This window comes from Manis pentadactyla, chromosome 10, assembly GCF_030020395.1.
Source record: "Manis pentadactyla isolate mManPen7 chromosome 10, mManPen7.hap1, whole genome shotgun sequence".
Lineage (NCBI taxonomy): Eukaryota > Metazoa > Chordata > Mammalia > Pholidota > Manidae > Manis > Manis pentadactyla.
Genome location: NC_080028.1, coordinates 79,788,652 through 79,813,331, shown reverse-complemented (window position 1 = coordinate 79,813,331; position 24,680 = coordinate 79,788,652). Strand labels below are relative to the sequence as shown.

Below are 24,680 nucleotides of genomic sequence, written 5' to 3'. Positions count from 1 at the left end.
CCTCTGCTGTGATGGGAAGCAACAACACTACATGAAGGCCACGTGTTGAGGGGGTTTGGATGGGGAGGGAAGCTGAACACTGCATTCCCCTCCCCACTCTTCATTTTTCTCATCAGTGCCTTCTCCTCTGAATGGACACATTTGACCTTTTTACCCACAGGGTACCTAAACTCTTCTTCTGCTCTCACACAGTCTTTGCAGACAGGATCACAACTGCATTGCTCTACCTTTCTTCAGGAAAACAGGTATGACTTTCATTTATTAAATTCTCCTTTGAGGACATTTGTTTCATATACTTGTTAAGTACACCAATGTCCAGTATGTTCTAGTACTTTTTGGGTTTTACAGGAAACATATTTCTTCTTTACAAATTTTACTTAAGCCCATTTATGGTGATGCTTATAAATTAGCCAGCCTTGACTGTGGCCCCACCGACAGAAGGCTCTAGAATGTGTTCAAATGAAAATCAGCAGGCACTCCTAGTAGTGCCCTCAGACACTTGCCCAGGAAAGAGGCTTTAGCAACCTCTTCTCATGCTTCCTGGAGTCTCTGGACCATAAATGACATCTGTAAGCTGTCCACTGGTCTCGTGCAAGTAATGCCTTCCTTGGCCCTGCATTATATACTGTTAGAGCAGCAACTGCAGTCCATGCACTGGCGTCATCGGGAAATAGTATCTTTCACACTCCCTAAGCCTCCAAACCCAGCTGTCCTTTATGACTTGGGTCATGGAAGTAGCTCAAGATGGGCACCAAGGCCTCCTTGCTACAGGATGGAGTCAAACCTTTTGGCATGTTCTGCCTGCAGGTGAGGGTGGCCTGCCCCGTCATCTGTCCATCTGCAGATGCCGTGATGCTGGCAGATGTCACCCACCCCACTGAACGCCTTGGCTACCTGGGGACACCTTTTGGATCCACTGACGGAACATCAGTGGGAGTTCACATACTTTATGGTTTTCACTACCACCCCTCCCTCCTGGTCAAGGACCAACTTCACTTTTGAGGGAAGAACTTTTCCTGCTCCCTAAAAGTCTGGGTCATCTGCAAGGTTTAAATAGATGTCAAGGCATCAAACAATGCATCTTGTACTTATGTACTGTTCACCTTTTATCTTACACAAGGAGTGTGCACTTGTGTCCTTTACACTTTTTGGACATTAACACAAGCTGATGTTTTTCTTACCTGAGGTACAGTAAGTACCTGCTCCTTGTAAAAACATAAAGCCTGACAGACAACATTTGAAGTGTCCTTTGCCCACAGCCTCCAGTCCCACCCAAGCCTGCCTCTTCCTCAACAAGCATCCACCTTGACAAACACTTTTAAACTGCATAAAATTAGGACCTTTTGCAAAAGGCCATTTGGTGGTAAGGTGCACACACACACAGTGCCTTGGTTTTCTTTAAAGTACTGTCACGTCTCTGGATTGAGAACACATCTAAGACTTCAAAGGTCTCGTCAGCACAACCCTGGCACTCTTGTCGGGTTCCTTTGTACGTCATCCAGCACTTCCTGCTGGACCTCATCGTGTTTCTTCATCTCTTCGACTTGCTTGTCCGTGCGCTTCATTCAAAAGTCCTTTTAATGAGCTCAGTTTTCCTTTGAGACGGTCTGCCTTTCCCATTCACTCGGCCAGTACCACCTTCGAGTCGGCTAGGGCTTGAGCATACTGCTTTCCTTGTTTTTGTGAGGTGGCAAGCTGGGACACGGTTTCCTCTTTCTGCTTGGTGACAGCATCCAACTGGTCCTTCAATGACTCTACCTGCAAAGCGGCTTTCTGGCTGACCTTTTTCATCGCCCTAGCCGACGACAGTAACTTTTCTTCCAATGCTGTCACTTTTGTTCTTAGTTTAGCGGCTTTCTGTTCTGCCACCACAGCTTCCCGGTCACGGGCATCTTCCAGTTCTAAACCGCAGGTACGCGATCTCTCCAGCTCCTGGGTTAAGTGTGATTCTTTGTCACATAAACGTTTAACTTCATTCCATAAGGCACAGTTTTCCACTTGTTTCTGTCACAGTACCGTTACTTCATGCCTCTCCTGCTGAAACAGAACTGTCTTTCCCTGCAGTGACGTCACTGCATTGAAAAGTTGACTGAATTCCCCAGTCTGGCCCTGTTCTCTGTCTTTCAATCGCTGCTCACAAGCAAAAGCCTTCTCCTTCATGCCAACATACTGGAAATCCTTCTCTCCCCACGTCATAGAAAGCCGCATATTGGTCTCCTGTAGTGCCTGATTTTCAGTTTCCTTCTCCTGAGATGTTTCTACTAGTTTTACATTGTCCTCTTTTAACTGACATACATCATTTTCAAAATCTGATACTCTCTCCTTTACGTTTTTTACTGCCTGTCTCAAAAGTTCATTTTCATCCACTTCGTTAGTGGATGAAATTTTCATTTAAATATTCATTTAAAGAAAGTAATCCATCACTTTTTGCTTTGCTTAGGGGCTCCTTTTCCTCAGGTAAGTTTTGCAAAACATCTTGTTTCTCCTTGAGCTGCTTTATTTCTGAGTCATTTTGCTCGTGGTGTTGGCTTTCTAGTTCAGAGGTCGCAGCAACTGAATCAGACAATCTCTGATTCTCTTCCTGGAGGGCTCTAATTGTTGCATCTTTTTCCTGTGTTGATTTTTCTTGGCTCTTGTACCTCTTCTTGGGGCAACTTAGAAGACTCACTCAATATATCAGGCGAGTGGCCTTAAAGGAGTCTGTTGGCTCTGAAGGAAGCGAACCGGTAGAGTGCTCTAGTGAAAGAATGTCAAGTTGACTTAAGAGAAGATCACTGGCATCACAAAGCTGCCCTATGCCAAGTTGAATTTGTGATAATTCCACCTTGAAATTCTAGAGTTTGAGTTCCCATCATCATTTTGGACCAGGTCAGGGCCACTCATCAGTAGTTTAGAATAATCACTCTCAGGGAAAATGCGTGCCTGAGGTTCTCAAAGGTCGTTCTGACATTGAGCTGACTCACTCTTCACATTACGTGCTGTGGTCAGCACCTGCTGTTTCCACTCCTCTGTTCCCTTAACTTGCTGTTTGAACTTATCACGTACCTGTAGAAGTTCCCCAAACTGATTCATATGAACACCTCTAAGCTCGGTACCAGTGTTGCATGTTTGCGAAATTGTCAATAAAATCTGACATTTTTGACTCAGTGCATCAACTTCAACATCTTTTTCTCGAATGATGTGTGATAAATTGTGTATTGTTTCTTTAAACACATCTTGGTCACAACGTTCTAGCCTAGCAGACAGTTATTTATTTTCACCTTGCAGCTTCACGAGTTCTGTTTCTGTGGGAACAATTATATCCATCATGTTGTGCTTTTCTCTTTTTACACTACTATTTTCCCTCGTCTTCTCATTTAAAACAGCCAAGGCTTGTTCTCTTTCCAAAGCATATGCTTGCAATTGCTGCTGAAGCCCCTCAGTATCTTGTGTGTAGGAAACTGAAGATATTCTGGTGTGTAAACCCTGTATCACCAAATCTTTTTGCCTGACAATCTGAGTGAGTTTAGCAATCTCATGTTTGGACAGCTGATCTATCTCTTCAGTTAAAAGAATATTCTTTATCCTTCATAAAGTTGAAAGTTTATTTTCCAATTCTTGTTCTTCTATTCCTTTTCCTAATCTTTTGGTTTCAGCTTTACGTAAACAGTGCTTTTCAAGTCCATTTTCTATACTATGACTTTGACTTTTTATTACTTGAAAAACATCAGAATGTTCTGTTTGAATGTGCTGGCTTTTTTCAGGCAACTGGGGTTTGATTTGTTCTCCTGTGTTTTGCAAATTCTTCATTTCCTCATCTTTTGCTTAGAAGAGCTGACTGTGTTTAGAATGCATTTGTCCATGGTGGTGTTTAAGATCATCCATGTCCTGTTTTTGTCCTTGTGAAGACTGAAGGAGTTGCATCTTACTCTGGTTTTGATCTTCAGTTTGTTTTGATGATTTTTCATTTTTTCACCCGTGGTTACCTTTTATCACATTCAGCTGAGATGTATCAGATTCTAGTTCTATAATAGTGTCCAGTGTTTTAGGGGCACCTCAGCTCTTTTCTCTCAGTTGTTTTGATTCTTCATTCAGTTGACTATTTTCTTCTCTTATGGAGGCGAGACTTGCGTCTTTTTCCCCTATGATTTGCCATAAAATTTCAATTTTTCTTAAGGTTTGAGTATACTTATTTTATGCTCCTGCAGCTCTGAATTTACTTCTTCAATAAAAATTTCTTTCTCCTTTAGCAGTTGTGCTAACTGCTTCTGCTCTTCTAAACTAGATGACAAAATTTCCTTAGTTTCTTTGTGGTCAGCATCAATCTGCTCTACATTCTTTCTGAGCTCTGAAATTTCAGTCTTTCTCTTGACTAAGTTTAATTAAACACTCACGCTCCTGCTGTAAGGGAGAGCTACCAGCTTACATGTATTTGACAATTCTTTAATAGTTTGCTCATACTTGTTTGTTTCTTCCAACAGTTTCTTCTGACACAATTGTGCCTATAACTGCCCTTTTTCCATTTTTAAAGCTTCCATATAGTGTTTTTTTCCAGAGAATTCTGTGAGCAACAATAATTTCTGCCCACCGATGTCTTACATCTTAAAGCTCCCAAACCGAATTTTCATTTTCCATATGGAGATCCAAATCAACTTTGTTTAAATTGTCACTGACCTCTTACATTTCCAAAATAGTTTTTATTTAGTTTCTAACTTGAGCTTCCTTTTCTTTAAGTAAGTAATCTGTAAAATTACTGCCAGAGTTTTGATTAAGAGACAGAGTTAGCTCATTCTTGATTCCAGAAAGCTTGTTCCATTTAGTATGTTCTTGAAGAGCAAAATTCTCCTTCTGGAGGTTTAAATTATATTTCTGTGCCTGATGTAGCTGATCTACTAAATCTTCTGTTTTTACCTCAAGCTTCTGCTGGACTAAATGCAGATCACAAACAGCTGATTCACTTTGAATTATCTTCTCTTTTTGTGCATCTAGCTCTTTGGTCATGTTCATTTTATCATCTCTGGGTTGACAAACTCTCCCTTTTTCATCATCTAACTCTTGTTTTAGTTTACTAATGATACTGTGTCTTTCATTTTGTTGTTTGGATAGGTGATCTTTCATCAAAACCATGTGCTTTGTAGCTTCTTGGTTCTGTTGGCCTGACCCTCCTAACTCAGCTGTCTGTAATTCCTTTTCAGTGAGACTCTGATGAAATTTCTGTTTCTTGGTCTCTGAGTCATAGCTTAACTTATTTACTTCTGAATCCAAATTCATGTCTCTTGTCACTGTAGGTTCAAGTACTTCACACTCCTTGTTCCATTTTAAAAGGGACACTTGCAGTTCTTCCTTTTCTTGACATAATAATGAATTCTCTTCTAAAACCTGGACTCATTCGTGAAGTTTCTTTCAGATTGTCTTCAATGACATTGTTATCCTGATTCAAGTTACTCAGTCATATCATTTCATTTTCAGCATTAGACAGTGCTTGCTTCAGTCTGAACACTTCTTTCACAAATGTACTCCGTGGGAGAATTTGTCACAGTGTCACTTTGCCTCTTAACATAAGGCTGCAGTTCACATTCTCCAATTCTCTCTTTTCTTTCTTATCTGGTCTTGTTCTCTCCTTAGAACATCCCTCTCATTTTCTGCAGAAGACAATTTTTTATTTATGTCTTTTATTAGGTCTTCAAGTTTTTCGATTTTCTTGGTAGAATCTACTTTTTCAGCTTGTAGAACGTGAAGAGTGTTCTGTATCTCATGAATTTTAAGATCACGAGTTTCTGAGACTACCAGGTCACCCTCTTGCAGCATATGTTCCAGTTCTTCAATTCTTTCTTCATAGTCATTGACTTGAAACCTAAGACTAATTTCTGCCAATTTCTGTTGATGAACATTCTGCAGTATTGCCCTTTCTAGCTGATGGTCCTCCATTTCCTTATTTTGAGTGTGTTCAAATTCCTTGATGGTAGTTTGCAGTTTGTAGGTTTCACTGACATCAAAGCAATTTGCCCCTCCTGCTGTAAAAAGCTTGACAAAATGCTTCCAATGACTAACTTCAGCCTCTAGTCTTAAAAGTTCATTGGACAACCTGTTTATTTCTTGCTGCGACCAAATGAGGTCAGCAAAGTCCATGTCATTGCTATGGAGAGGTGAAGCATGATTGACATCATAACCCAATAAAGGTGATGCGGTGGTTGACCGGACACCACCAGCTCGGGACTTACTGACACTGGGGCTGACTGTAGCTTCAGCAGCTCATCCTTTAGCCCTGTCTGCCTTGCTTTAAGGAGTTCGGTTTCTACCTCTTTGTGTTGTAGTTGAAGTGGTAACTAGTAGTTTGCTGCTTTATTTGAAGCTCTGAGGCTTCATACTTCTCATCTAGACCACTAAGAAGAATTTTAAGTCTCTCATTCTCTGATTAAAGGTTTCTGTGAAAGACTTCACTCTCAGGTTTATTACATTCAGACCCTTCTCCTACCTCTTCCATTACCTTCGTCAGCACTTCTCTGGTTCAGTTAGAGATGTATCCAGTAAAGGTAGCCACACCACTGCCCACTTGTCCTCGGTAGTGGCCTAAGCCAGAGGCACGGCCACCAAGCCAGGAGGACATTGTTGTGAGTCAGAGAACTGACCTGGTCTGCTCCATGAAAAGCGTCCAGCTCAGTAGGACAATCCCACCAAGTGTCCCAGAAGGGCTGCCGGGGGAGGCTAAGAATCGCAACACAATGAGGCATTCTTAGGCAACACCTGCTCGGAGGCTTTCCATTGGCCGGGCACTGGGCAACGGCCAGGCCTGGCCCTGGGACCTTACTAACAGCCCATCCTGGTGACCAGCCCCTCCAGAGCCTTGCTCGTTGCCAGGACTTCCCGCTGCAGTGCCCGGGGCTCCTTCTCCCTCTGCTTCAGTGTCTCTCTGAGTGCCGTGCGCCACGTTGGCCTCTTCCACACCTGGGGCCATGACAGCTACTCTGCAGGCAGCGGTCTCCTACACCGGTGTTAGCGTGTGCATGCGTGTTAGTGGGAAATACACACTGCCTTTGTTTTTTCACTATGTGGTATCTCCCAGTACATACTGCCCTGCACCTTGTGATTCCACACAATACATTTATTCAAACTGAGGTGAATACTACCAATGGATGTTTACCACAACAGAAGTTCCGGTTGATTTCGGGCAAGAGTTGGCAAGAAAATGGGCATTCTCTCCTCCCCTCCATTCCTGGTACCTAATCTATCTGGTGTTTGTCAGCCACGAAGGACCTGCCCACAGAGTTCTTCGCAGAAGGGGTGAGCTGGTGAGGAAAGTGCGCATTGCAGCTGTTGGAGATTGAGTGGGTTATGCCAGCAGGGACGGGAGGGGAGAATGGACTTGGGAAGTGAACGTGCGGCATGGGTGGAGCAAGGGCTGGCTGGCGAACTTAAGCAAGCTGTGTGAGCAATACACCCCTTTATCCTAACTGTCCTTCTCCTTTTTGTACTTCAGTGTCACCGGATTCAGAGGGAGCTTATCACGGGCAGGTTAGGCCCCCTCATTCCTGGAGCTACATTTTGGAGTAGAATCAGCAAGATGCGAAAAATCAGAAATTTGTCCTCATGGGTATGACATACATTGGGTTGCCCCTATAGATGGTGTGGAAATACCCATGGACCACCTCAATGTTGTGGGGAGATATGCGGGGAGCCCCCTATGGGTGGTGGGGATTCACTCAGAGACCGCCGTATGGATGGTGATTAACCTGGGGATCGCCCTGTGGGTGGTGGGGGTTCATCCAGAGTTCTCCCCGGGGAATTTGGTCTGGGGTAAGGTGCCTCCTAAAGGAGTGGGCCCTTTCCCAGAATTTTGGGGAAGGGTGGGGATGCTGGCAGCACTGGAATTGTCCCTCCACAAAATTGGGGACTACTTAGGGGAACTGAGTGCACATGAGTTGGCAGGAAATGTAGGTTGGCTGTTTCTTGTGGCACTAGAAAGAATTATTAAAGAGAGTGATGCCCTTTTGCAGCAAGGAGCTGTACAGGGAGACGAGTTGTGGGATGCTCTGAAAAAGGAATGAAAACTATTGAGGACTGGATTGCACTGCTGAGGGACATGCTAGTGGCGTGCGAGGGTGCAGCAGAAATATGAGAACAGCAAGAGGCCGTCGAAGAGGTGATGGAAGGGGTGGTTCCGTCAGCTCGGGAAATGATAGCTGAAGTGTCAGGGGAGGAGGAGCTGGGGGAGGATGAGAGGGTGGAACCAAAGCTGGAGCTGTTGCTGATGCCACCACCTGGGGCACCAACCCCTCCTGTATTGAAAATCTGCCCGGTTGAAGTTAGGGAAATGCAGCAATCACGGGTTCCTCAGGGAGAGAAGCAGCCCTCCCCAGGTTGTGGAGCACTCCAAGCTCTGCCCCTATACTGAGACAGAACTGGTGGATTTGAGCACCCGGTTTTGGCAGAAGCCCTCGGAGCCTCTGCCCATGTGGCTTTTGTGTCTCTGGGATTTAAGAGTGGATGGCATTGTCCTGTCTGGGTCAGAAAGGGTAAACTGGCTTCCCTGACAACTCACTCCTCTTTCCAGCAGAGGTTACAAAATGCCTATCAGACCCCAGGAAACGGTGCACTTTGTGACTGGCTGACAGTGGCGCTCCGAGTAGTATGGCCTAACCAGGATGATTTACCATACTTCCCCACTAGCTGGTAAACATATACAAAGCTCTAGCATGTTTTAGGGGAGTTGGACATGAAACATATCTACAGTATGGACCTTTGGGGCCCCAAAGAGAAGTTGTTCACTGTGGGGATGAGAAACCTGGTGCTCAATACAACTCCTCCATCCCATTTTGAGTCCCTAGTGACTATTCTTGTCCCCCACCTACGGCAACCTCTAAGTGAGGTTAATCATAGTATAGCAGATCTCAGGTAGGCGGAAAAAATAAGAACACAGAAGGAGATATGCTCCACTCCTGAAAGAAGAGGTTTAAAGGGCCCCATGAAGGTCTCAAGGACCCAGATATGGGTCGATTTGAAAAAGGCAGGCGCAGTAAAAGAAAACCTTGATGGATAGCCCAATAGAATCTTGCTAGAGCTGTGGCAGCAATTAAAGCTGGAGCAGCAGTTCCAACTGATCAGATCCAAGACACAGAAGCTGGAGGCAAAGCCCCATGTCTTGTGTGTATGTCTGCAGGGCTTCCTGGGGAAGGATATGCAGAACCCACCTGGACCCTTGCCAGATGGTGATTGTGTGTCACAGTCTGACCAAGGGGAGGGTCAAGGCACTTGCCTTGGGGAAGAGGCTGGGGTCTCTGGCCACAGAGGCCCCATGTTGACTAAATGATCAGTCCCCAGTGAATGAGTAGTGTGTCCTCATTTTGGTGGAGACAGGAGCTGATTGCTCCCTGATTTATTGTAACTCTGAGCGGTTTCCTGAGGACGCCCACTGTTATAAATGGTTGCAGCACTGGGGCTGTTAGAGGGGAACAAGCCTGAATACCCTGGGGAGTAGGAAAATCTAATGTTGTATATGATGTTATGTTTAACTCTATCGTCTTACAGATAACTAGCATTATTGTGAGAGGTTTTGGGTCTTGTAGCCTACCGAAAAGTAAAGTTTAGCCTGCATTTGGCCCAAATTATGAGGCCCTTCTGCCCTTTGGCACGCAAGGGCATCAGGTGGGCCTGAGATAAAACGTGTGCAGTTACCTCTGCTGTTCTGTTGCAAAATGGACAAGATGGATGTCCACGTGACTGGTGCCTCTGGCAGCAGCTTGCAGGCCATTTGCCTTGGCATCCCCAGGGAATGATGGAGCAGATGACTTAGTCCAGAGCAGAAAACAATGTGGGCTGTAGTACATTGGAGGTGTGACTGAATCCCACAGCAGCCTGGAGACTATGTGGTCTTAGACATCTTGACACACAGACCAGTGATGACTGGCCCTTGTGTTCCCCATGGGGATAAGGCGTGGAAACTGGCCTCTGGTGTGTTCCTGGAGTAACTGCAGAATGGACCCCAAAGTCACGGCAGTGCACCCAACGGATGGAGGGTAAAAGCACTTTGCAGGGAGTTTTTTCTTATTGTGGTCAGTGCTTCCAATAACGCTACATCTACCCTGTTCCTGCACAGGCCTGCGTGCATCCTACCTGATGGACAGGATTTACCTCCCTCCCACGTTGGTGTCATTACATATGTTTTTTATCACCCTTAAGGTTAGTTGCTTCTACAGTCTTTGCAGATTGGACATTGCCCCTAGCCACAGCTGCTGCTTGCTGAGTATGCCTGGAGCTGCTACCAGTTCAGCCACTGGTCTTTGGAATGTGGGAGGTATGGATTTAATCTGAGTCAGACTTTGAATTCTGTTTACAGTGGTCCAGCTTTCTCGCACAGGGAACATAGCGCAAGATTGTGGGCTTGCAGAATGTAAGGCGAGAATTCTGGAGGGGTGGGTTGTGGAGTAAATGGAAGTTTTCACCCAGAATTTCCTGAATTTTCCACCTGGCTTGAGTCCATTTTCATAGTAATAGATGTTTACAACAGCAGAGCCTCTGGTAGATCCAGGGCAAGGGGTGGAGGACAAAAAGTCATTCTTTCCTCCCCAATGTTCCTGGTACCTAACTGGTCTCGTGTTTCTCAGTCACCAGGGACCTGCCCATGGAGTTTTTCCCAGAAGGGGTGGGTGGGGGAGGAGAGTGTACACAGAGTCCACAGGGGACAGAGTGGGTTTTCCTAGGGGGCCCAAGGAGAAAGGTCTTGGAAAACTAAAGCACCAGAAAGACAAAGTAGAGGCAAGCTAGCAAACTCAAGCAAGCTGTGTGAGAAATAAACCCCTTTCTCACAACTGTCCTTCCCTAATCTTACTTTGGTTTCACCGGATTCACAGGGAACTTATCCTGGGCAGGAAGGGTCCCTTACTCCTGGAGCTACACAGGTATCATGTTCACAGTGACACGTATCCACCTTGAGTATACATACAGGTGCAATCTGACAAACATCTGTCCCTGTGCATAAGCACAATCCTAATGAAGACGTGGAATATTTCTGTCACACCAAAGTTACCACAGACCCTTTCCCATACACCCTAGGTCTTTATATCTAAGGGACCTGCTTGGAGGGTGGGGGTCCTGGGGATGAGTTGTGACAGCTCATGAATGCCACACAGTGTGTGATGCCACATAGAGTCTGTGTGTGTCTGATTTCTTCGACCAGTGTTTGAGATCTAGTCAGGGCTGTGAATTATAAATCTCAGTCTAGCCATAAGATACAGGCCATCAAGGCCCTGGGCGGGCAGCCCTCTCCAACCAGGCAGGTTTGCCTCCACAGGAACCACCGGGTTGGTCGGGCACACACACATACCATAATCTTTAATGAGGAAAAAAAGGAAAAAATCGTTATATAGCCCACACTGTATTACTTAAAGATGCGTGACTATTTGAAGTAAGTCCTTGATGTAATTCTACAGTGGGTTTAAATAGAAGAGGCTCGAATCTATGGGAAGATGGGAAAGAGGAGAAAAATGAGTCGAATAGTTCAATTACTGCAACACTGCAGACACCCACTAAACAAATGGCAAACATACATCGCTCCTGTCAAAGCAAGGGCCACTCCAGAGGGACTTCTGTTTAATTACCCCTGACCCTGGCTTTGTTAGGTCAGCTCAGAAGTATACTCAGGATTTGATGTCAGATCACAAATGGATCATGAAATACCTAGAAATAGCTGAAGATAGGTTAGAAAGAATGTTCCAAATGATCTAGTGTTTTTCAACACATCTCTAGTCTCTTGCTTCTTCTCAAACAAAACTTTTAAGATAGCTATTATTTCTCACAGTTAACAAAAAAAAAATTGATTCTTACTCAGACCTGAAGTTCAGTAACATTTATACCTCTACCTCTATAGAATTTTTTTTTTCATTTCTGGCTTTCCTGAAATTGGAGAGCCAAATCCAGTATTCCAACAACCATATGCAAAAGCCAATGCAGTGCTCACCCCAGGAAACCGTCTCTGTTTTGAGAGCCCACATACTTCTTCACCCAGTGTTCCTAGAAGCTTAGCTTTGTGTTATACTCAGATGTCAGAATTGCCATTTATCATCTAAAAAGCATACTTAATACAAAATACAATTTTATATTTAAAAAGGACAAAAAAACTTGTTTTCACAGGATAAACTAGAAAATAAAGCTTGAAAAGCATTTCTAGTTTATGATGATTAGGCTTCTTTAAAGGACAAGCTGAAACTTTAATGGTGAGCAAAAATTTTTTTAAATATAAGAATGAAGATTTTATTTAAATGACTTATTTAATTAAAAAGGAGGGAAGGAGGGTAGTTTAAAACTATGGGAAAAACCTTGACTGTGGGTTTAAAGCCAGGGGCCCTGATGAGTTGTTCACTGTAGGAATGAGAAATCTGGTGCTCCATACAGCTCGCCCATCTCTCTTTGGGTGCCTAGTGACTCTTCTTGGCCCCCACATAGGGCAACCCATAAGTGAAGCTACTCATACTTTAGCAGATTTGGAGGAGGCAGAACAGTAAGAGCACAGAAGGAAGTACGGGTTACAACTGAAAGGAGAGGTGCAAAGGGCCCCATGAATTTCTTGAGGTCACCGATATGCGTTGATTTGATAAAGGAGGGGGTAGTGAAAGAAAAACTTGATGGACAGCCCAACAGAATCTTGTTAGAACTGTGGCACCAATTAAAGCCACAGCAGCAGTTCCAGCCACTGAGGTCCAGGACATGGAAGCCAGAGAAAAAGCCCTCATGTCTGTTCTGTGTTCCTGCAAGACATCCTGGTGGACAGTAATCAGGCTCTGCCTGGGCGCTCGCCCCCTTAGGCGGACAATTGGGCATTGTGATTTGACTGGGGGTGTCAAGGCCCCCACCTTGGGGGACATGGTGGGGACTGGGGGCCACAGGTAGAATTAGCAATTCATTGGTCCCTTGTGAATGTACAATGTGTTGTGGTGCTGGTGGACACAGGATATTAATGTTTTCTGATTTATGGCAACCCTGAGCATTTTCCTGAGACCACTGCTGTGACAGATGGCTCTGGGGTTAGGAAATTAGAGTGAAGAAAGCCCACTGGGGATGAGGCATATACCCTCAAAGGAGTATACTGTGTGCATTTTTACCATCCCTGAATATATTTTTGGTGTGGGTATCCTGCAGGGCCTGTGGTTACAGACCACTGCAGGTGAGTTCAGACTGAGGGTATGAGTGGTAAAGATAGTTCTGAGGGGACATGCTAAGCACCTGCCTGTAGCTCTGCCTGTGCCTCAGTGGGTGACAAATACTATGCAGTATAAATTGCCTGGAGGACACAAGAAATTGGAGAAACTCTATAGGAGTTGGAGAAGGTAGGCATCACAAAGCCCACTAGTCCTTTTAATTCTCTGCTGTGGCCAGTGAAAAAGCCAGTCAGCTCCTGGTGTAAGAACATGAATTACAGGGAATTGAACAAAGTCACACCCCCTTTGCATGCTGCTGACCCCTCTATAGCAGCTCTGATGGACACATTCAGTCATGAAATAGGGACATATCATTATGTTGTAGACCTTGCTAATGCTTTCTTCTCTATTGACAAAGCACAGGAAAGTCAGGAACAGTTTGCCTCACGTGGGAAGGCCGGCAGTGGACATTCACTCTTCTTCCACAGAGATACCTCCACAGTCCCACCATCTGTCATGGACGTGTAGCCCAGGGCTTGGTGCATGGAAGAAACCACAAGCAGTATGGCTGTATCACTACATTGATGGTGGTATGCTCACGTCTGATTCTCTTGCAGATTTAGAAGGGGCAGTTCCTAGACTGCTGCAACATCTACAGGAGAAGGGATGGGCTGTGAACAGCACCAAGGTTTAGAGACCTGGTTTGTCTGTAAAGTTCTTGGGAGTTGTCTGGTTGGGGAAACCTTAAGTTATCCCAGAAGCAGTCATAGACAAAGTCCCGGCTCTCCCTACCCCTACCACTGTGGCAGGATTACAAGAGTTTTGGGGTCTTTGGGGCTAATGGAGAGTGCTTATCCGACACTTGGCACAAATTCTGAAGCCCTTATACCAGTTGGTACGAAAGGGCTTCAGGTGGGACTGGGGTGAGACATGTGCAGCTGCTTTTACTCCTGCTAAGTGAGCAGTCAAAGCCATAAAGGCTGTGAGCAGAATGGATTTGTCAAGCCCCTGTGAGCTTGATGTTTATGTAATCAAAAATGTTTATGGATGGGGCCTTTGGCAGCGGCTTGAATGGACACACCAACCTATTGGATTTTGGAAATCCAATGGAAAGGAGCAGAGGTCTGGTACACCTGGATAAAGAAGCAACTGGCTGCTGTGTACCACAACTCACAGGCTATGGAGCCCATTGCTGGAACAGCTCCAACTAAGGAAAAAAGATCCTATCCCATCGTAAGGTAGGTGCTAGGCTGGACCCAAAGACTATGGAGTGGCATGGCACAGGCACATACATTGGCCAAGTAGGGCGCATACATACAGCAGTGTAGCACCCTTTCCACTAGCCCCTTAAGTGGAGAACTCCAACGCCTATTGGGTCCAGTGACATATTCCAGTGGAAAGCAGGAAGACCTTGCTTTTGAGCCAAATGGTAGCCTAGAGTCCTTATCAGGAGGGAAAAGCCCCTATACCTGAAGATGCTTGGTATACAGATGGCTCCAGTTGAGGGAAACCCGAAAGTGGAGGGCTGTGGCTTTTGATCCTAAGACTGAGACAATATGGATGGAGGCTGGAGAGGGGAAAGCAGTCAGTGGGCTGAGTTGCAGGCAGTATGGCTCATGATCACCAAGGAGCCATCCCTTCTACTTGTCTGCACTGACTGCTGGCCTGTCTACTGGGGCTTGACCCTGGCTACCAACATGGTACCATGCCAACCGGACAGTTGATCACCAGCCCCTTTGGGGGCAAGAGTTGTGGCAAGACCTAGCGGCCTCTGGTCAGACTAAGAGAGTAACCAATTGTCATGTGGTGGGACATTTTCCTTTGGCATCCCCAGGGCATGATGAAGCAGACACACTGGCCCAGGTGCACTGGCTAAAAGGAAAGCAGCCTCTCTCTGGTGTAGCCCACCAGATGGTTGGCCCTTCTGGTACCTTGGGGAAAAGGCCTGGTTATATCAGCGTTTATTGCACACAGGGCAAGAAAATGTGGGCTGTAGCCCATCAGTGGGGCTTTCCAGTGACCTTTAAGGAAGTCAGCAGAGACTGGAAGAAGTGCCCTGTGTGCTCTAAGAGGGACTTATACCGAGTTGTGCAGCAACACAGGACAATAGTACAAGGGCCCTTGTCAGGTGGCAGATAGACTATATTGGGCCTCTGCCCATATCAGAAGGATATCGGTATGCCATGACCTCTGTGGAAACAGCTACAGCGTTACAGGAATGGGTGCAACAATTAGGTTAAATTGGAAGTTTCGTGTACCATATAACCCTACAGCAGCAGGCACAATAGAGAGGTACAGTGGTTTGCTGAAATCTGCCCTGAAGTCAGACACTAATAGTCTACAGGGCTTGTCAGTTCACTTATGGACAGTGCTACTGCATTTGAATGAGAAGCTCTGAAAAGGAGCATTGAGTCCTGTGGACACGCTAACACACACTGCTGCCTCACCTCATAAAACTGTATGTGCAAACCAAAGAGTAGTTACTGAAGCCAGGATATAGCCAGCAGAGCAACATCCTGCTGCCAGCCCCAACTGTGTTAAACCATGGAAACTCTGTTGAGTGGACGTGTCCCTGAACATTTCGACACATGGACCGGCGATGGTTGGCCCTTCTGGCACCTTGGGGGAAAGGCCTGGAAACTGGCCTCCTGTGCATTCCTGGAGTAAAGGCATAGTGGCCCACAAAGATGATGGTAGTGTACCAAAAACTCCAGGAGGGAAGAGCATCTTACAGGGAAGTTATGTTTTATCTTTATGGCCAGTGCATGTACCTCCTGTAGCCCTACATATTGACCCATCTGTAATTCCCACAGGGAGGCGGGTAAAGGTCTGGTATACTAGACCAGGACGAGATCCCATTCCTACCACTGTCCTGTCCCAGGACCCCTCTCTTCCATGCATCCTACCTGATGGACAAGATTTGCCTATACTGGTGTCATTAAAAAACATATCTTAACACCCTTAAGATTACTTTCTTCTACATTCCCTGTGGTTCAGACCCACCCCCTGGCTGCAGCTGCCACCTGATGACTGCTCAGAACTCCCTACCTGTTCAGCTACTGGCTGCCTGTGGAATGGGCAAGCTATGGACTTAATCTTCATCAATGTTGAATCTAGCTGAATCATCCAGGATTATCACAAGTTTATTGCTGTTGTTACTGTATGTTATTAGTCTGATTACAGTGCTCCAGTTTTCTCACATAGGGGTCATAGTGGAAGATGAGGAACGAGTAGATTGTGAGGCAAGATTTTTGGAGGGGTGGGCTGTGGATAAACTTGTAAGATTTCCAGAATCTCTCACCTGGCCTCAGTACATATCTTTATCAATAGGTGTTTCCAAGACAGGGAGAGAAGTAGTCCATCCCCATATCAATAGGTGATTACAAGCAGGGTGGGGAGTGAGGGACCAGAGAACCTTGGTGGAGTCCCTTTTGCAGCTGGGTCACAAAAGACAGGGGCGAGCAGAAATTGACAACAGCTTGTAAACAATAAATGGGTTTTTGCCACTTTATTTGTCCCTTTGACTGATTTTGGCTTCAAAGATTATTTGCCCTGAGCTGGGAACACATTTTCCCTCTGGAGTTGCAGTGTGTCAGGAATGTATTTTTCACATTACTTTCTTCTCAGCATGGAGAATGCGTGGAAAAGAAATGTTAGGTCATTGGAGTCGTCCAGGGAAGAAGTAATGGGGAGTCTCATTGGGAAGAAAAAGATAGCAGAGTAAAAAAGCAAGGTGGAAACCTCCTCCCAAAAACACATAAACACGAAAGTACAGCAAATACAACTAAACCGGAAAATGACCTGAAGACTGCAGGACTGACTACCTACATCTGGGAAAGAAGAGAAGTCCTCACAGGGTAAAGAGGCAAAGCCAAGACCCAGTGAGACCCAAGCCCTCCTCCAACCCCAGCCCACAGGCAGGAGGAAGAGGAATGGAGCAGGAAGGGAGTAGGAGCCCAGGATTGCTGAGCACCTGACCCTGGAGATCTACTCCAGGAACACAAACCCACGTTACATGTTGCTCTGGTAATTAGAGGGGCTGGACAACGAAGACAGGCAGAACACTTGGGGGGGCAGAGATTTCAGCCACTTGAGGAAAATAGGCATGCTCTACCGGTCCCCCTTAGACAAAAGCAAAGCGGGCAGTTTGAAAGACTTCCCAGCAGTTGGAGGGGTGAGGGTTAGACGGAACTCTCAGCTCAGTAGAAAGGGCAGTTGGATGATACCTCTCCAGCCCACTCTTAGCTCAACAGGGTGGCAAGTCCTGGGAGCTCAACACTCCAACCCCCTTTCTGACAATGTAACCCCAAGGCTTCTCCCTGCACATGCAGCAGGCAGACAACCCACTTGGCCCAGCAGTAATATCAGACTTTGCTGCCTGGCAGGCAGAGAGAGACTCTCCCAGCTTGCTTGGCTCCATTTCAGCTCAACCAGACGGAGGCCTGGAAGAGCCAGCCATAAGAGCGCCTTCCACCCTAAGGCACTCATCCTGCCTGCATGTGACCCATGCCATTGTTGCAGGCCAAGCGGAAGGCAGCTCTGCCCCCCTAAAACAACTGTAGCAGAGAAGTCTGCGCTGCTCAGAAAGGCACAGTAAAGAGCCTTGAGCTCCTGGACACTAAAAGGTACCTCCTTCATGAAGTTATTACTCCATAGGAAGAAACACAGAAAACGTGGCAAAATGAGGAGGCAGAGGAATATGTTCCAAACAAAACTACTAGACAAAACATCAGAAAGAGGGATGAATGACACAGAAATCACCAGTCTTCTTGATAGACTTCAAAGTAAAAGTCATAAACATGCTCACAGATCTACACAAAAACATTCAAAGTCTCAGGGAGGACTTCAACAAAAAGATAGAGGATGCGCAAAAGAGGCACTCAGAGCTGAAGAATACACTATCTGAAATGAAACATTCAATGCAGGGATTTAATAGATTATCACAGGCTGAAGAAGTTGCCAGTACAGAAATTAGGGAACAAGAAAACAAGCTGAAAAACACAGAGAAAAAAAGGATCTCTAGGAATGAAATAATAATAAGAGCTGTGTGACAATCCAAATAAAACACTATTTGTGTAACATGGGTATCAAGTGGAGGAGGGGGACACAGAGATAGAAAGCCTCCTTGAGGAAATAATTGTTGACAAGTTCCTTAATCTGGGGAAGGACACAAACACTCAGATCGGGGATGCGCAAAGAGTCGCTAACAAAAGGAACTCCAAGAAGACAACACCAAGACATATAATAATTGAAAGGGCAAAGATCAAGGATGAAGACAGAATATTGAAAGCAGTCAGAGAGAGAAAAAAAGACCACTTATAAAGGAAACCCCATCAGGCTATCAGCAGACTTCTCAGCAGAAATTTTACAGGCCAAAAGGGAGTGGGAAGATATATTTAATATAATGAAACAGAAGGACCTCTGACCAAGAATATGCTACCTGGCAAGAATATCATTTAAATTTGAAGGAGGGTAAAGAATCTCCAGGCAGTGTATATAACAGCTCAATAAGCGAGCTACGTTAGGCAGTAAGATACTAAAGAGGCTAACCTTGAACCTTTGGTAACCACGAATTTAAAGCCTGCAATGGCAATAAGTACATATCTTTCAATAGTCACCCTAAATGTTAATGGGCTGAATGCACCAATCAAAAGACACAGAGTAATAGAATGGATAAAAAAGCAAGACCCATCTATATGCTGCTTACAAGAAACTCACCTCAAACCCAAACACATGTACAGACTAAAAGTCAAGGGACGGAAAAACATATTTCAAGCAAACAACAGCGAGAAGAAAGCAGGGGTTGCAGTACTAATATCAGACAAAATAGAATTCAAAACAAAGAAAGTAACAAGAGATAAAGAAGAACACTACATAATGATAAAGGGCTCAGTCCAACAAGAGGATATAACCATTCTAAATATGTATGCACCCAACACAGGAGCCCCAGCATATGTGAAACAAATACTAACAGAACTAAAGGGGGAAATAGACTGCAAAGCATTCATTCTAGGAGACTTCAACACACCACTCACCCCAAAGGATAGATCCACCGGGCAGAAATAAGTAAGGACACAGAAGCACTGAACAACACAGTAGAGCAGATGGACCTAATAGACATCTATAGAACTCTACATCCAAAAGCAACAGGATATACATTCTTCTCAAGTGCACACGGAACATTCTCCAGAATAGACCACATACTAGGCCACAAAAAGAGCCTCAGAAAATTCCAAAAGATTGAAATCCTACCAACCAACTTTTCAGACCACAAAGGCATAAAACTAGAAATAAACTGTATAAAGAAAGCAAAGAGAGGCGGAGCCAACATGGCGGCGTGAGTAGGACAGTGGGAATCTCCTCCCAAAAACATATATACTTTTGAAAATACAACAAACACAACTAGCCCTAAAAGAGAGACCAGAAGACGCAGGACAGTGGCCAGACTGCAGCTACACCAGCGAGAACCCAGCGACTGGTGAAAGGGGTAAGATACAAGCCCCGGACTGCGGGACCCGAGCGCCCCTCCCCCCAGCTCCCGGCGGGAGAAGAATAGGCAGAGCGGGAGGGAGACGGAGCCCAGGGCTGCTCAACACCCAGCCCCAGCCATCCGGGCCAGAGCGCAGACACAGTACGTGCCCAGGGGGCCCTGGATACTGGGGGAACAGGGAGTAAGACCTCTGAGCGGGTGCCGAAGCTGATGCCCCTGTGCCAAAGAAAAGCGGGGGCTTTTTGACAGTCTTAAAGGGACAGGGACTTAACAGCTTGACGGAAACAACCCAGGTCACAGTACAGCAGCTGGAAATTACAGGGAAAACCGGGTGCACTAACCTCCTGGGCAACAGCTCTGAGACCCCTCACGGAGGCAAACAGTCAAGCAGCCCCCCCATCCATTACCCCTCCGGGCACTGCGAAAGCAGAGAAGCAGCCTGAGACAAATACCGCCCACAGAAAGGGAAATTTCTCCCTTCCGGCCAGGCAAGACACAAAGACCCACTCTACACGCAATTACCCAAAACAAGCCACTAGGGGTCGCAGTTGTCCCAGTAAAGAAAGGCCAGTAGCAAGTGAAAATTTTGGCCCTCCCAGCTGACAGTCAATAGCACCTGTCAACATGAAAAGGCAAAAAAATATGATCCAGACAAGACTAACCCAGACAGCTTCGGCATCTGCTACATCTTCCCCTAAGAAGGAATCTGGGGAGATAGATTTAGCCAGTCTACCTGAAAAAGAATTTAAAACAAAAGTCATAACCATGCTGATGGACTTGCAGAGAAATATGCAAGAACTAAGGAAGGAGAATTCAGAAATAAAACAAGCTCTGGAAGGACTTCAAAACAGAATGGACGAGATGCAAGAGACCATTAATGGACTAGAAAACAGAGAACAGGAACGCAGAGAAGCTGATGCAGAGAGAGATAAAAGGATCTCCAGGAATGAAAGAATTTTAAGAGAGCTGAGTGACCAAACGAAAAGGAACAATATAAGAATCATAGGTATTCCAGAAGAAGTAGAGACAGAAAAGGGGATAGAAAATGTCTTTAAAGAAATAATTGCTGAAAATTTCCGCAAACTAGGGGAAGAAATGGCCTCTCAGACCACAGAGGTACACAGAACTCCCATGACAAGGGATCCAAGGAGGGCAACACCAAGACACATATTAATGAAAATGGCAAAGATCAAAGACAAGGACAAAGTATTACAAGCAGCCAGAGAGAAAAAAAAGGTTACCTACAAAGGAAAACCCATCAGGCTATCATCAGACTTCTCAACAGAAACCCTACAGGCCAGAAGAGAATGGCATGATATACTTAATGCAATGAAACAGAAGGGCCTCGAACCAAGACTACTGTATCCAGCACGAATATCATTTAAATATGAAGGAGGGATTAAACAATTCCCAGACAAGCAAAAGTTGAGGGAATTTGCCTCCCACAAACCACCTCTACAGGGCATCCCTACAGGGACTGCTCTAGATGGGAGCACTCCTAAAAAGAGCACACAACAAAACACCCAACATATGAAGAAGGGAGGAGGAGGAATAAGAAGGGAGAGAAATAAAGAATCATCAGACTGTGTTTATAATAGCTCAACAAGCGAGTTAAGTTAGACAGTAAGATAGTAAAGAAGCTAACCCTAAACTTTTGGTAACCACAAACTTAAAGCCTGCAATGACAATAAATTCATATCTTTCAATAATCACCCTAAATGTAAATGGACTGAATGCACCAATCAAAAGACACAGAGTAATAGAATGGATAAAAAAGCAAGATCCATCCATATGCTGCTTACAAGAGACTCAGCTCAAACCCAAAGACATGCACAGACTTAAAGTCAAGGGATGGAAAAAGATATTTCAAGCAAACAACAGAGAGAAGAAAGCAGGTGTTGCAATTCTGGTATCAGACAAAACACACTTCAAAATACAGAAAGTAACAAAAGACAAAGAAGGACATTACATAATGATAAAGGGCCCAGTCCATCAAGAGGATATAACCATTATAAATATATATGCAACCAATACAGGAACACCAACATACATGAAACAAATATTAATAGAACTAAAGGAGGAAATAGAATGCAATACATTCATTCTAGGAGACTTCAACACACCACTCACTCCAAAGGACAGATCCACCAGACAGAAAATAAGGACACAGAGGCACTGAACAACACACTAGAACAGATGGACCTAATAGACATCTACAGAACTCTACATCCAAAAGCAACAGGATACACATTCTTCTCAAGTGCACATGGAACATTCTCCAGAATAGACCACACACTAGGACACAAAAAGAGCCTCAGTAAATTCCAAAAGATTGAAACCCTACCAACCAACTTTTCAGACCACAAAGGTATTAAACTAGAAATAAACTGTTCAAAGAAAGCAAAAAGGCTCACAAACACATGGAGGCTAAACAACACGCTCCTAAATAATCAATGGATCAATGACCAAATCAAAATGGAGATCCAGCAATATATGGAAACAAATGACAACAACAACACTAAGCCCCAACTTCTGTGGGACACAGCAAAAGCAGTCTTAAGAGGAAAGTATATAGCAATCCAAGCATATTTAAAATAGGAAGAGCAATCCCAAATGAACGGTCTAATGTCACAACTATCGAAATTGGAAAAATAAGAACAAATGAGGCCTAAGGTCAGCAGAAGGAGGGACATAATAAAGATCAGAGAAGAAATAAATAAAATTGAGAAGAATAAAACAATACTAAAAATCAATGAAACCAAGAGCTGGTTCTTCGAGAAAATAAACAAAATAGATAAGCCTCTAGCCAGACTTATTAAGAGGAAAAGAGAGTCAACAAAAATCAACAGTATCAGAAACGAGAAAGGAAAAATCACGACGGACCCCGCAGAAATACAAAGAATTATTAGAGACTACTATGAAAACCTATATGCTAACTAGCTGGGAAACCTAGGAGAAATGAACAACTTCCTAGAAAAATACAACCTTCCAAGATTGACCGAGAAAGAAACAGAAAATCTAAACAGACCAATTACCAGCAACGAAATTGAAGCAGTATTCAAAAAACTACCAAAGAACAAAACCCCCGGGCCAGATGGATCTACCTCGGAATTTTATCAGACATACAGGGAAGACATAATACCCATTCTCCTTAAAGTTTACCAAGAAATAGAACAGGAGGAGATACTACCAAACTCATTCTATGAAGCTAACATCACCGTAATACCAAAACCAGGCAAAGACACCACCAAAAAAGAAAACTACAGACCAATATCCCTGATGAACGTAGACGCAAAAATACTCAACAAAATTTTAGCAAACCGAATTCAAAAATACATCAAAACCATCGTACACCATGACCAAGTGGGATTCATCCCAGGGATGCAAGGATGGCACAACATTCGAAAGTCCATCAATATCATCCACCACATCAACAAAAAGAAAGACAAAAACCACATGATCATCTCCATAGATGCTGAAAAAGCATTTGACAAAGTTCAACATCCATTCATGATAGAAACTCTCAGCAAAATGGGAATAGAGGGCAAGTACCTCAACATAATAAAGGCCATCTATGAAAAACCCACAGCCAACATTATATTGAATAGCGAGAAGCTGAAAGCATTTCCGCTGAGATCGGGAACTAGACAGGGATACCCACTCTCCCCACTGTTATTTAACATAGTACTGGAGGTCCTAGCCACGGCAATCAGACAAAACAAAAAAAATACAAGGAATCCAGATTGGCAAAGAAGAAGTCAAACTGTCACTATTTGCAGATGACATGATACTGTACATAAAAAACCCTAAAGACTCCACCCCAGAACTACTAGAACTGATATCGGAATACAGCAAAGTTGCAGGATACAAAATCAACACACAGACATCTGTGGCTTTCCTATATACCAACAATGAACCAACAGAAAGAGAAATCAGGAAAACAACTCCATTCACAATTGCATCAAAAAAAATAAAATACCTAGGAATAAACCTAACCAAAGAAGTGAAAGACATATATTCTGAAAACTACAAGTCACTCTTAAAAGAAATTACAGGGGACACTAACAGATGGAAACGCATCCCATGCTCATGGCTAGGAAGAATTAATATCGTCAAAATGGCCATCCTGCCCAAAGCAATATACAGATTTGATGCAATCCCTATGAAACTACCAGCAACATTCTTCAATGAACTGGAACAAATAATTCAAAAATTCATATGGAACCACCAAAGACCCCGAATAGCCAAAGCAATCCTGAGAAAGAAGAATAAAGTAGGGGGGATCTCACTCCCCAACTTCAAGCTCTATTATAAAGCCATAGTAATCAAGACAATTTGGTACTGGCACAAGAACAGAGCCACAGACCAATGGAACAGACTAGACAATCCAGACATTAACCCAGACATATATGGTCAATTAATATTTGATAAAGGAGCCATGGACATACAATGGCGAAATGACAGTCTCTTCAACAGATGGTGCTGGCAAAACTGGACAGCTACATGTACGAGAATTAAACTGGACCATTGTCTAACCCCATATACAAAAGTAAACTCAAAATGGATCAAAGACCTGAATGTAAGTCACGAAACCATTAAACTCTTGGAAGAAAACATAGGCAAAAACCTCTTAGACATAAACATGAGTGACCTCTTCTTGAACATATCTCCCCGGGCAAGGAAAACAACAGCAAAAATGAACAAGTGGGACTATATTAAGCTGAAAAGCTTCTGTACAGCAAAACACACCATCAATAGAACAAAAAGGAACCCTACAGTATGGGAGAATATATTTGAAAATGACACATCCGATAAAGGCTTGACATGCAGAATATATAAAGAGCTCACACGCCTCAACAAACAAAAAACAAATAACCCAATTAAAAAATGGGCAGAGGAACTGAACAGACAGTTCTCCAAAAAAGAAATACAGATGGCCAACAGACACATGAAAAGATGCTCCACATCGCTAAGTATCAGAGAAATGCAAATTAAAACTACAATGAGGTATCACCTCACACCAGTAAGGATGGCTGCCATCCAAAAGACAAACAACAACAAATGTTGGCGAGGCTGTGGAG

General features: G+C 44.3%; 1 pseudogene; it reads right to left on the bottom strand.

Moving 5' to 3' along the window:
- Positions 1 to 810: 810 nt before the first annotated feature.
- On the bottom strand, positions 811 to 6,586 carry LOC118928070 (thyroid receptor-interacting protein 11-like; annotated as a pseudogene).
- Positions 6,587 to 24,680: the final 18,094 nt, after the last annotated feature.